Source organism: Astatotilapia calliptera, chromosome 20, assembly GCF_964374335.1.
Source record: "Astatotilapia calliptera chromosome 20, fAstCal68.1, whole genome shotgun sequence".
Lineage (NCBI taxonomy): Eukaryota > Metazoa > Chordata > Actinopteri > Cichliformes > Cichlidae > Astatotilapia > Astatotilapia calliptera.
In genome coordinates this window covers 24597841-24610361 of record NC_137441.1, presented here as the reverse complement: position 1 = coordinate 24610361, position 12521 = coordinate 24597841, and positions in this window count along the sequence as shown.

The window sequence follows — 12521 nt, the reverse complement described above, 5'->3', positions numbered from 1 at the left end:
GTTTTTGTTTTGTTTTGTTTTTGTTTTTTCTATATATATTTAATTACAGGCTGCTTTGCCGGCCCTGAAAGCCGAGGCTGACTGGACTCCTGCTCTCCCCCATACGTGACACTGACCAAATGCTGCAACAGCTGGACCCACAACAACGACCTGAGAATGTCAACAGACCTGCAGGAATGTGATCTCATGCAGCCGAGACGGAGAGCACTAAACCTAAGGCCCGTTTCACTACACGGGGGAAAATTCCCAGACTGCGTCAGCTGACAGAGCTGTGACGAGACGCCCGCCAAGCCCGAATGAAAAGTAAGGCCGAGCGAAAGAATGCTGACCTTGATAACTTTGCATTCACACTGTGCAGGACAGTGATGGACCAACACGGATGATCGGGTGGCGAAAAAGGGCGTGACCGAGACAAGAGGAGTAACTGAGGACAGAAGGCACCTCAGAATGGACAAAAACACAGAAGAAGATGCAGGTTTCACCTGCGGTGAACATCGACACTGGAGAAAGGACTGCCCCAATTGGGGTCAGAACCAGGACGGACTGAATTTTGAGCAGCAGCAGCAGCAATGGTCGCAAACAAACTGAAAAGGAGGGGGGGGCAGGACCCCAGGGCATGCTTCAGGCCGTGGTTTACCCAGAACACCAGAACAGGAAAGTGATGAACACACACACACACACACACACACACACACACACACACGTCTCCAAACACACAGATTCAGAATGAAGTGAAATACACACATGAACACGTGCACTCGTTGAGTGAGTGAGAAATGACACACACACACATATACACACACACATACACACACACACACACACACACACACACACACACACACACACGGGAATGCTGATTCACTGAGAAGTGATGCACACACATACACATGCACACGCTTGTGCAATGAAGAGTGATCCACACGCACACACACATACACGCTGATGCAATGAAGAATGCTTTGCTTATGCTGATATGCAAAATGCTGCACACAAACATCCCAATGCATAATTTTTATGAGGAGCCATTGATTACCATTAAATACTTAGAATGTGTTATATGTCACCCAGAGGGCATTTATGTAGATTTTAGGAATAAGGTCTAAAACGGTTTGGTTATGAAAACAATGTCTGTGCGTGATGTCTGTTTATGGCTCAAGGCCTTGACTGAATTCTTTGCTGTGCTTCACACAGCCCTGATGAGGAACAGTGGCACAGAGTGAAAATGATGAATTAATAGTGTAAGTTTTAGGTTGGAGTACGGCATTTTCTGTGATTGAGTTTTAATTCAAGGAGGAACAAAAGGTGTTACGGCACCTGAGGTTCTCATTCCCACACAATATTGTCCCGGCAGGAAGCAAAATGTTCCTGTGAATTTCTGGTTGATTGTTTGGTTTTGTTTAGCGCTAGCTTGATTTTATCAGTGAGCTTTGGCTTGTGTTCTTTCTCGTAAGCGAGAGAGGGATAGTTTTATGCTTGGACATGTCTGCAACGGGCCCTAGTTTATGTTATTGTTATTAGTGTTTTATTGGTTACGTCTGTTTTCGTTTTTGTTACAGCGCACTGGAGAAAAAACATCTGAGAGGTGTGATCCACCGGTGGTGATATGTTGATATTTTGTGAGTTCATGATTTAACAATCAGCTCTTTAAACAAGGCCTGAAAGATTGAAATTTAAAGCGCTATAAAATATTCTTACAAAAACAGTTGCAAAGTGTGCTTCTCCATGATTGTAATTGGCTTGGGAGAAATTCACTTATAGGGAACACTGAGAAGTTCTGAGTCTAAAAGGATTGCACCGAGTCAATCCGGCCCAAAAAACAACAAGGAATTGTTTTCCTTTAAAATGATGACGTCATCTTGCTGGTGATGAAGGCTCGAATAGGTTGCGCGGGAGACTCCATTATCAGCAACATCTGGTATGAATGTGTATGGAGGTATGCATGTGAATGGACTGTGATGGACTGACGACTAAAAGTTTTGACTGACTTGATACTGAGACAATGACTGCACCAACTTTAGGATTCGTAAATGCCAATAAACAATTCACCCAGCCGACAAGAGAAGGGTGGATGCTTCGCTTTGTTTTGTTTTGTTTTTTCAGGAGCAGGAGGATAAGAGAGACTGGAGGAGGAGACTCTAGCTTCACATAAGTATGAACTGCAGACTTAACACTGTGGTTGCTGATTTTGAGTTACCGATGTTTGCATTAAGAAAACTGTGCTATATTAGCTGTGTTTTGAGTAAGGTATCATGTTATATTATTGGGAATGCCAAATGCTACAGTGGAGAAGACTTTTGATACCACTCATGACTGGAATATGTTATTATTAACCATAGCAGGCCACTGTAAAAAGTCAATTAAATTTTATAGAGGAAAATCGCCAAAATTGAACAATACCTATGAATGACTGGCCACATTCAGAATAGAGATATGCAATAATAAACATTGGTCCACGTGATTTAGGTTCTCACTTGAAATAGTAAGTTATTAAATGTAGAATATAATCGACAGGGACATTTGATAGGATGTGGTACTGAAAAAGAACAAGAGCAAAGTAAATAAAGAAAATATTGTGTTTAGTTTGGATAAATTCAAATTAAAATGTACCATTACACTCAGAGGATCAATATGAAATAAAACATATGCAAAATTTGTAGGAAGTACATGACTGATAACTGTTCTGTCCTGAGCGTTTGTTTCTAGAGCACCCACTTGACCACACCAACAGTTTCTCGCCACCGAGGAGGGGTACTTGCAAAAAGAATAAAATAAAAATCTGAGTTTAACAAAACATTTTAAATGTAAATATCAAGCTTACCTTTCTTTTTCCATGAAATGTGCTTGTGGGCACGCCAGCCATTTTGAAAAGGTGGGCAAAACAATTGGCAAGGCCACACCCCCACACATGTGATATAATTTTAAAGGTACTGTTGCCCTCTCTAAGAAACATCAGGAATTAGAGGAGTGGCAAGTAGAGTATGCGAGCTACAAGCAAAAACTAAAATGTGTACTACAGTGTGCAAAAATGAAATACTGGGTCATCAGGGGGTCATGAGGGACATTTATAAAACTAAAAGTCCCACTAACCTTAAAGTGCACTTGAAAAGCCCACACAAGAAGGTTAACCTAGCTTACCTAGAAGACCTCATCAGGGGGAGCACACTCCCCCTCCTTGAAGAGCTCACCCACTCAACCCGCATCCCCAGAAAACAGCTAACCCCAGATAAGGCAGCGTGATGTATCCCGAGACAACAGGACTGGGACATCTAAATAAAGGTGTGAAACAATCGCCTTCAAAAGGTTATCAATTCACTTCAACGAAAATTAGGACCACTCGGTGCGGCAAGAGTTAATAGTTATTAGTCTCAACACCCAAGGATAACCAGAAGAGCATGACTGATATGATGGAACTGGGATTTTGTTACACTTAATTTTTTGCAAAACACAAATAAAACTAAATTGAAACTAAGGATTTTCAGAAAATAAAAACTAAACTAAACTAGCAAACAATTGGTAAAAACTGATTAAAACTGATGAAAATTGCAAAACTATTACAACCCTGGTCCAGACTAAGATGGTGTTGGACATCTTCAGGGCAGAAAAGGGTTGGTGTGACCAGGGTGTGGTTTTGCTTGTTGTATGTATATTTGAGATCATATGGCTCTGGATGGACCAGTTACCAGGGCATGGAAGGATGACAGACTTTATTACATGAGGAGAAGGGACATTTTCGGGATCGAAGATCCTCAGGGATGACAAGGCTGGAGCAACGGTACTCGAGAGAAGAATTTCTGATACTTTCTGAGATATGATGTCACCAACCTTCTCTTTTAAGTGTCTAGCTCCAATGAATTGACACATGGGAGTGTGTCAAAACGGGGGAGTTGAGTTTGAACATAATATGGTAAAACTTAAGCATATAATGGGTTAGACTTAGAGATGACTCATTAATTTTTGATTTCTTTTACACACACATAGATTATGATTAGAATAAGTCCTGAACATAATATTTTGAACCAAATTTGAATCATTAGAAGAACAATGGATAACAATATTAGATTATCAAGGCTAGGGAGAGAGGTGTTTTGGTTTTCTGTCTCTTGCAGAGAAAGGAACAGACACCAGACGGGGACCCGGAGATGTGAGGACCCTTCACAGCAGGGACAGATGTAGGGACTGCCGAGACAGCAACTGGGGTCAAGTGTCATGACGTTTGGGCTCCTGGAGAAGATGGATCCCACAAACACAGCAATAACCATGAAGGGGTTGGCGAAAACCAGGAACACCAGACCAACGAGGTTCAAGAGGCTCTTGGCAAAAAGGGGGACACGCCGGTGACCCCAAAATACACAGATCTTTGTTTGAAATCGGGGCAGAATAATCCCCAGAACTGTGCAATGACTAAAGGGTGGTCTAACCCCGGAGGTCGAAGAAAGAAGCTGAGAATCACCCAACTGGAAGACACTGGTAGCTGCAGCAATAAAAATAAAGGTTAAAAGCTCCTTAGACAGAGGTTCTAGTCTAAGTACATTTGAAAGGTATAAGGGGGCATTAAAATGGGAGTGGAAAACTGGAGCACCAAAATAAAGCTGTGGGAAAATGGGGAGTGATGGGAGTGTCATCTGTAACTGCTGTTATGGTTGTAAATCTAACTTTGCTTGCATCTCAACTGCGTGAACACAGAGGTCATCCCACATATGGTCCACCCGTTAAAGGGGGACAGAGGGCCTCAGGATCAAGAAAACTTGGACCTTGCGACCCTGGAGTGCATGTTGTAAGTGATCTCTTTCAGAGATCAAAAGGGGGAATTATTAGATTATTCTGTTATTATATGTTACCTTATATATGTAATCAAAGTAGTTGAATTAGAATACTGCTGTAGATCACATTATACCCTTTAATATAGAGTGTGTGAGCTGTATGTAGTTTAGTTCTCATTATACTTTTGAGTTAACAGAACATATTCACATATTAGTTCATTAGATAAATGTGCATCACTCTGTATCCTTGATCTGCTGGGAATGTGTTACACTGTTTTCTTGACATGCTTAATTGTTGAATCATGAAGAGAAGGTTGTAAGCAGGAGACTCTGTGTCTAAAGACAGGGGAGATAGATAGACCACATTCCACACCCCCACCTTACAGAAAGCAGAGAAACAACTGCCGAGGTCATAACTTAGGCGCTGTAACAGAGAAAAAATGTGATGTTTTGGCTTTTACGACTAGCTGGGGGCCACTAGAGACTATAAAAAGCTGAGCAACCCGTCACCATTTTGAGACATGTGCCTGACCCTCTGGTAGCATCTCTCCCGTCCGGACGTTGTAATGCTCTGACTGTTGAATTGTATGGAAATAAATGATTGTTGATTGAGCATTGATACACCGAGTATTGTCCCTCCTTCAGCCCAAAGATTCAAAGAATTGGGAGAATTCAACATCAAACAAATCTGCGATGGTATTTTCAGATTAAGTTAGCCAATTAAACATCAAAGTGGACTTAATTAATGCAGTCAACAATTCCTTAGGAGGTATCATGGCTCGTGGGGTGAGCTGTGTGGAATTTAACTAGGACCCAAGATGCTGGCAGCTGAGATGCAGGAGAGTTTTATTGAGAAGATGGAGATACAAACAGAAACGGCGGAGGTGTGTAGGAAACTAAGCATAACCTAAACTGTAGAAAACTAACAAAACGAACCTGAAGCGCTAACTGGAGACCCGGGAACATAGAAATATGCAGGGAGGAACACAGGTTGACACAGGGAATTAACGCAGACGAACTAGCAACAGGCAAGAGAACACACAGGGCTTAAATACACACAGCAGTAACCAAGGGATGGGAGACAGGAGGGGAACACACCTGGGACAAATCAGAGCTGACGAGACAGGGGAAACGTAAACTGACCACACTCACATGAGACAAAGACCTTCAGAATATAACAGGAAACTTACAGACACAAAGAACCAGACAAGACACTGAACTCAACAGACAGACTCACAAGCAGACACAGTAACACCATGGACAGACAGTCAATAAATAAATGTTTAATAAAAAATGTCATGTAGGCTATTACAAGTAAACTAGTGTGAAATAAGAGGACTGTTGATCAGCCTACGCTGTGGAAAGCTGTGACTCTGTCACTGACACGTGTGGCATGATGGATGCAGTCATGCTGGGAGAAGCTACGTGAGTGCAGAAACCTCTGATCACCAGACGATCACGTGGTCATCAGTTTTCAAACAGCTCATTGCAGTTTTATAAATCATCTTCAGAGGTTATTTGAACCTTGTCTTTGCAGAGACCTGCAGACCTGAGGCAGTAATGCAGTGATAATGACCAGCACACAGTGTAAGTCATGCTGCAGCTGCCCTGAATCTACAGTGTTGGTTATTCCCACCATGTCTCTATGTTTCTGATCCAGTGTGGACGAGCTCTTTATTCAGTCTGAACTGGTTTTAAAACTAAAATACAATTGATTTGTTATTCATAGATTTTCAGATTTACTCTTACACAAAAAAGTAAAACATTTTTGTTGCCAGATCACACGTATTTACTTCCAGTCCTGAACAGAAGGAAATCGTTTTGATGCCTAAATGACATTTTATGTTCAGTGACAACCTGGTGTGCTTGGGTCCATGAATGCAGTGGTGTCGTGAGTGGGCCCTGTTACAGTCGTCAGTGCCAGCATGAGGTGTCAGTGAATATATTTACACATTACTTCATTTAAAGTACGAGTTTGTGTCTCTGTCCACAGGCAGTCAACCCCGGCTGTGTCCTGGAGGATTTTGTGCGCTGGTATTCACCTCGGGATTACGTAGAAGAGGAAGTGGTCGATGAGAAGGGCAACACGATGGTGACGGGGACACTCAGTCCCAGGATGAAGATCCCAGGCAACATGTGGGTGGAGGCTTGGGAGACTGCCAGGGTCACACCTGCACGACGCAAAAAAAGACTTTTTGATGACACCAAGGAGGCCGAGAAGGTCTGAAGCAGGTCGTTCGTTTTGCCGCATGCGTGTTTTTAAGCCAAACGTGTTTACTAAGTGGATCACAAAGTGTTTTCATGAATGTTTCTGCTGATTTTCAGGATCAGCTTCTGCCATGGGACCGTTTTGGCTCATGTATGTTGAAGCATTTTCACATGTTGATGAAAAAGGATCTGATGCTGTCACACACGATGTTTAACTGACACACAGCAGCTCTCTGTGGTGTGATGGTGTTAAATGAAGAACAACTTTAAACCAGCTTCTATTAATGATCCGGTCGGCTTTATGGGAAAGGGACAAACAGTAACTGGGGTTAGTTGTTTCCTCACCCAAAGAGGGTCCTGGATTTGGACCCGGGCAGGTCCCTGCCAAGCGTTTGCATGTTCTTCCTGCACATATGAAAGCAGAGCTCGGAGCTCCAGTTTGCACCATCACTGAAAATGTTGCCTGTCTTTTAAAGACATTGTTTATCCAAAAAGAGAAAGTTAAAAATAATGCTCACTGATAGTCTTATGACAGATTTAAAGATCTGGGTATGACCGGTCCCTCTGTGAATAACCATCATAGAGAAAGGTCACCGTTTATCTGGAGTCTTCTTCAGAGGCAGCCTGTTGGCTGTGCAAAAATATTCTGTTGATCTGAAAGAGCAAAAAGAAAACAGAAGCCAGGAAGACTAAACTTTTTGGGGGTTTGTCTTTAGGTTCTGCACTACATGGCGATGCAGAAACCTGCAGACCTGGCCCGTCACCTCCTGCCCTGTATACTTCATGCAACTATTCTGAAGTTGAAGGAAGAAGGTAAGTCCTCACCGTTTGGTTGAAAAACATGTTTATATGAAATAAAATCAGGGAAAATAACTCTGAGCCCACAGCAGGTAAATTACAGTAAGACCGAAATACAAAAAACTAAAGATATTAAAATAAGTACTAAGAAAATGAAATGCAACCCGAGATGTTAATGCAGAAAAAAAACCAGAAGCTGCATCTTGGACGCTGCCAGCATAATGCACAGGCTTTTGACGGGGCTCGCACACAAACACAAAGCAGATGATGAAGCATCACCAAATATGTTTCTGTTGTGATATTTTGATACCATGGTAGTAGAGCTGGGCGATAGAACGATAACGATATGTATCGCGATATAACTTTTACTCGATAGAGAAATTAAGCTATCGCGATAGACCTCGCCGCTCTTGTCCTCTTAAAATAAAAAAATTAAAAAATTTTTTTTAAAAAAGGTCAGCCAATCCAAACTAAGTAGCGCAGAGCCGAACCAATCACAGCCGCAGCGTCACGTCGCGTGACTTGTTCAGCACAAGTGCCAAGCCGCACGTGTTTGTTTGGGAAGCAGCCAGCGCGTAATGGAGGAAATGAGTGTGCCGACTAGAAAAATCAACCGAGCGTGACCGAAGAGAAAACAGATGATGGTTCCAATGCCGGAGAGATTGTCGAACGGAAGAGCCATAGAAGTTCCGTAGTGTGAAGGTATTTCGGCTATTTCAAGTCTGACAAAAAACAGAGCAGCGTGCACTGTAAATTGTGCCGAAAGCAAGTCTGGAAATACAATAAACTGGTGCATGCGTCACACTGTGCGCCACGTTATTGTTTCGGTGAAATGAATTTCTACAATACTGTTAATTCTACTCTCTGCAGTGTTTAAATGCTTACATATACACACAGTTACTGTCTGTCCACACATACGACTCGGTTCTGCTTCTATGCCGCAGCTTTGTTTACTTTTTCCCACCGAGGCTTCTAGACTTCTGATTGGCCAACATTTCTGCACAGTTAGGAATCTAGCGCCACCTGCTGCTTTGGCATGTTCATAGCAGCGTTTTTCTTCATTTCTGCCTTTATGTGTGGACGGGATTATTTTTTAAAACGAAAACGGAAAATCTCCGTTTTCAAAAATACCCGTGTACGTGTGGACGTAGCCTCAGTCTCTGACTGGAAGCGCTAATTCGTCATTCGGCTTTTGTCAGACTAAAGTAACTGTTAAAACTCAAATTCAAATTTCAAATTCAAATTTTATTTGTCACGTACACAGTCATACACAGTACGATATGTAGTGAAATGCTTGGACAACTGCTCGTGACCTAAAGAGAACAAAAAAGGAAAAGGCTATGAATAAGATAGGAAATAAATATGAAAAATTAAAAAGGGTAAATTTAACTAGGAAGGAATAAAATATAAATTAAGGTTAAAAATGAAATAACTGTACAACACAAATTAGAATGAAGGGTAAATTTAACTGGGAAGAATAAGATAAAGATAAATATATAAATTAAAGTTGAAAATAAAATAACTGTACAACAAAATACACAATATAGAACTATATAAGAATGTATGAAGAAATCTAAATATAAATAAATATATACACACTAACAGCAGCTGTACAAGTATTAACCGGAAATGAAGAATATAGTGACCAGTGTTGTGCAAAACCAAAGTCCAGAAAGTCCAGTGTGTGTGTAAGAACTGTATGTGTGGGTCAGGACTGTGTGGTGGTGTGATTGAGAGACCGTATCGCCTGCGGGAAGAAGCTCCTCCTCAGTCTCTCTGTGTTGGTCTTCAGGGAGCGGAATCGCTTTCCTGACCTCAACAGAGAGAACAGTCCGTTGTTGGGATGGCTGAGGTCCTTCACGATCTTCCTGGCCTTGGTCCAGCACCGCCTGCTGTAGATTGAGTGCAGGTCAGGGAGCTCGGAGCGGATGGTGCGCTCAGCTGACCGCACAAAACTGTTTGAAAAGCTCAGCTATACAACAAGGAGAGATTGAGAATTTCCTTTTAGTTCTCAGTTTATTTGATATTGACAAAAGTTTGTCAGTTTTGTCTGTTCTTCTGTAAAACAAACTAAGATTTATTTTTAGAATTAATATTTTGTTTCTAAGTGGAATTGACAATTTAGTCTGTTTCGTTTGTTCTATTTTGAAACTTAAACGCTTCAGCGGCTCCCTTTTGTGTAGTTTGCAATATTTGCCTTTATTTATCTGAAAAAGTCTCATGTTCCTTAAGTACATCTACCCTGTTGAACTTATTATGGGAAATAAATATTTAAATAAAAACAAGCTGCTGATTATTTCACATTTTACTTGTGAGCAACGGCACATTTAAATCTTACAAATATAGTTATTTGGCTTATATCGTGATAGATATCGTTATCGCCTGAAATGAAAAAAACATATCGTGATATGAAAAAATCTCATATCGCCCAGCTCTACATGGTAGCATTTACAGGATATTGTTTTTGATGATGTTATACAAAGGACCCTGTTTCTGCAATGCCCTTTGTTTGAACCTCATCTCCTCTTGCTGTGACCCCATGGGCGACTTCCCTTGGCCTGCTGGTCTGGAAAATCCAACAGTTCATCTATATGTAAAGAAGGCACTTAAACTGGAACAGGCATAGCTGCTTGATCCTGCCGTGGAACAATAGGACGGGGTGCAAGCTCTCATGCTCCCAGGACGTGGGGGTGCATTCCTGGAGTGCACACCAGGCTTGCAGCCTGCTAAGGATCACACACAATTGATTATGTGCCTCTGGGTATACATGGTTAAACATTTCCTAATGCAAATAACTACATGCAGTATTCTACCATGTGCAAACTTATATCACTAAAGGATTCTAACTGTCTAGTGTTTAACGGACCTTTCAAAGGTATGTTGAGATTATAGAAGGCCCCTTTCAGAGCTAGGGGGAACTTCCTTATATGGTTGTAACTTGAAACTTGTTGACACACAAACCCTTCTGCCTATAAAAACTGCTGCACAAAGAATAAACTTTGAGTTAGTTTGGGATGACAATTTAGAACAGTCTCCGCGTCTTTTTGTTCTTCCAAACTGCTCCCGGTACTCCGGCCGGTGCCGTAATTAACCGTTGATCATGCTTGAGAATATTTTAATTGTTATAGGAGGATGAACTCTGATGATGAAAGCCCACGCCTCAGAGAAACCCGGAATGGAGTTTCTTACAGTTTCCAAACCAAAGAAGATAAGATGAAGCATACCTGCGCAGCGGTGGGTGATGAGGAGAGGCCGCAGCGTGTCTGTCTTAAAGTGCAAGTTTGTGACAGTTTAAAGCTTAACAAGCTAAGACGCCAAACATCCAGAGCACAAAGACAAGTCAGAGGGCTTTTTCAGACACACACTTCTAAACCGTCGTGCTCAACAGTGTCTCTGCTAAAACTGCGTCTGTGCTCTACCCCTGTAAAGTTGCCTATCGAGTGCTTAATGATAAGGTGCATGGTAGCTGCTTTCCTCTGCAGGTGGATGAAGCCACTGATAGTGACAAAGGAATGACTTCTCTGGTGTATGCCTTATACCAGGGGTGTCAAACTCAAATACACAGTGGGCCAAAATTCAAAACTGGAACAAGGTCGCGGGCTAACATTAATATTTATTGAAAAAAAAATCTTCCTCCAGATTTAAGAATGAATCTCTTCTTATGGACTCAAACAAGTTTTGCTGAAAAACTGAATATGGAACAAGCAAAGTTTAATACTAAACAATATGTATATTAGTTGTATAATACCAGTAGGCCAGCTCTAATAATAATTTGGTATGGCTTCGCGGGCCAAATGTAATTAGGCTGCGGGCCAAATTTGGCCCGCGGGCCAGAGTTTGACACCTATGCCTTATACTGTCATCACTGCCACCCTGCTGCAACTGACTGAAGCATCCTGATGCCAGGCTGAGCATGCATGACGCATGATCCCGCGTGATCCCTTGCATGACCATCTGACTGTTCTTGGTGGAAGTGACTTGACAGAGCTATCGAGATGAAGTTCTCTAACCTGTACAACAACCTGGCCTGTGGCAGTTTGCGTGTCGCCTCCACATTGCCAAAGATCACTAGCATATCCAGACACTTCCTTGGCCAGCATTTAGTGTTGATGTCTCTCCCACTGAATATGCCTGGGTAATTTTGGGCTGGCATGTTCATTAGAGGCAACCAGAACCCATTGCAGCTGGATGCTGCATTTATCTATGAATGGAAAGAAATTGCTCAACAACAGATCTGCAGTCTGTGCTCAGACAGGTGACTGCTTGCACCTGTCTGAGGTAATACTGTCAAGCACCGTCATTATAACAGTCTTGTACTATACATACAGTGTATATATGTGTTTTGTTTCTTTCTTTCTTACTACTATTGTACATCAGTAAAGTGCAGGAGCCCATTTTTCCAACTAGATAAAAGTCTAATACAACCCAAGAAAACAGCTTAGCCATGAATCACACTTTGTAATATCTGTGTTTGGATATTACAAAGTGATTTTATTAAACAAAATGGCCTATTAAGGTTAAATATGAGCTAAATATGATATTGTAGTCCATTCGTAAGAGTGTTTTGAAGTGCTTATTTTACTAGGTGACCTCTGTGAGGCAAACATACAAAATGCTGTATGCTATCTGTGAGGCTCATATGCAATTTCTTAAATCCAAATCAAATCAAAACAAAGCTTTTTTTTTATGCAATGTAAATATACATTTCAAAACAATTCATGGCAACAGTTGCCAAGTCATGATGATGTCATG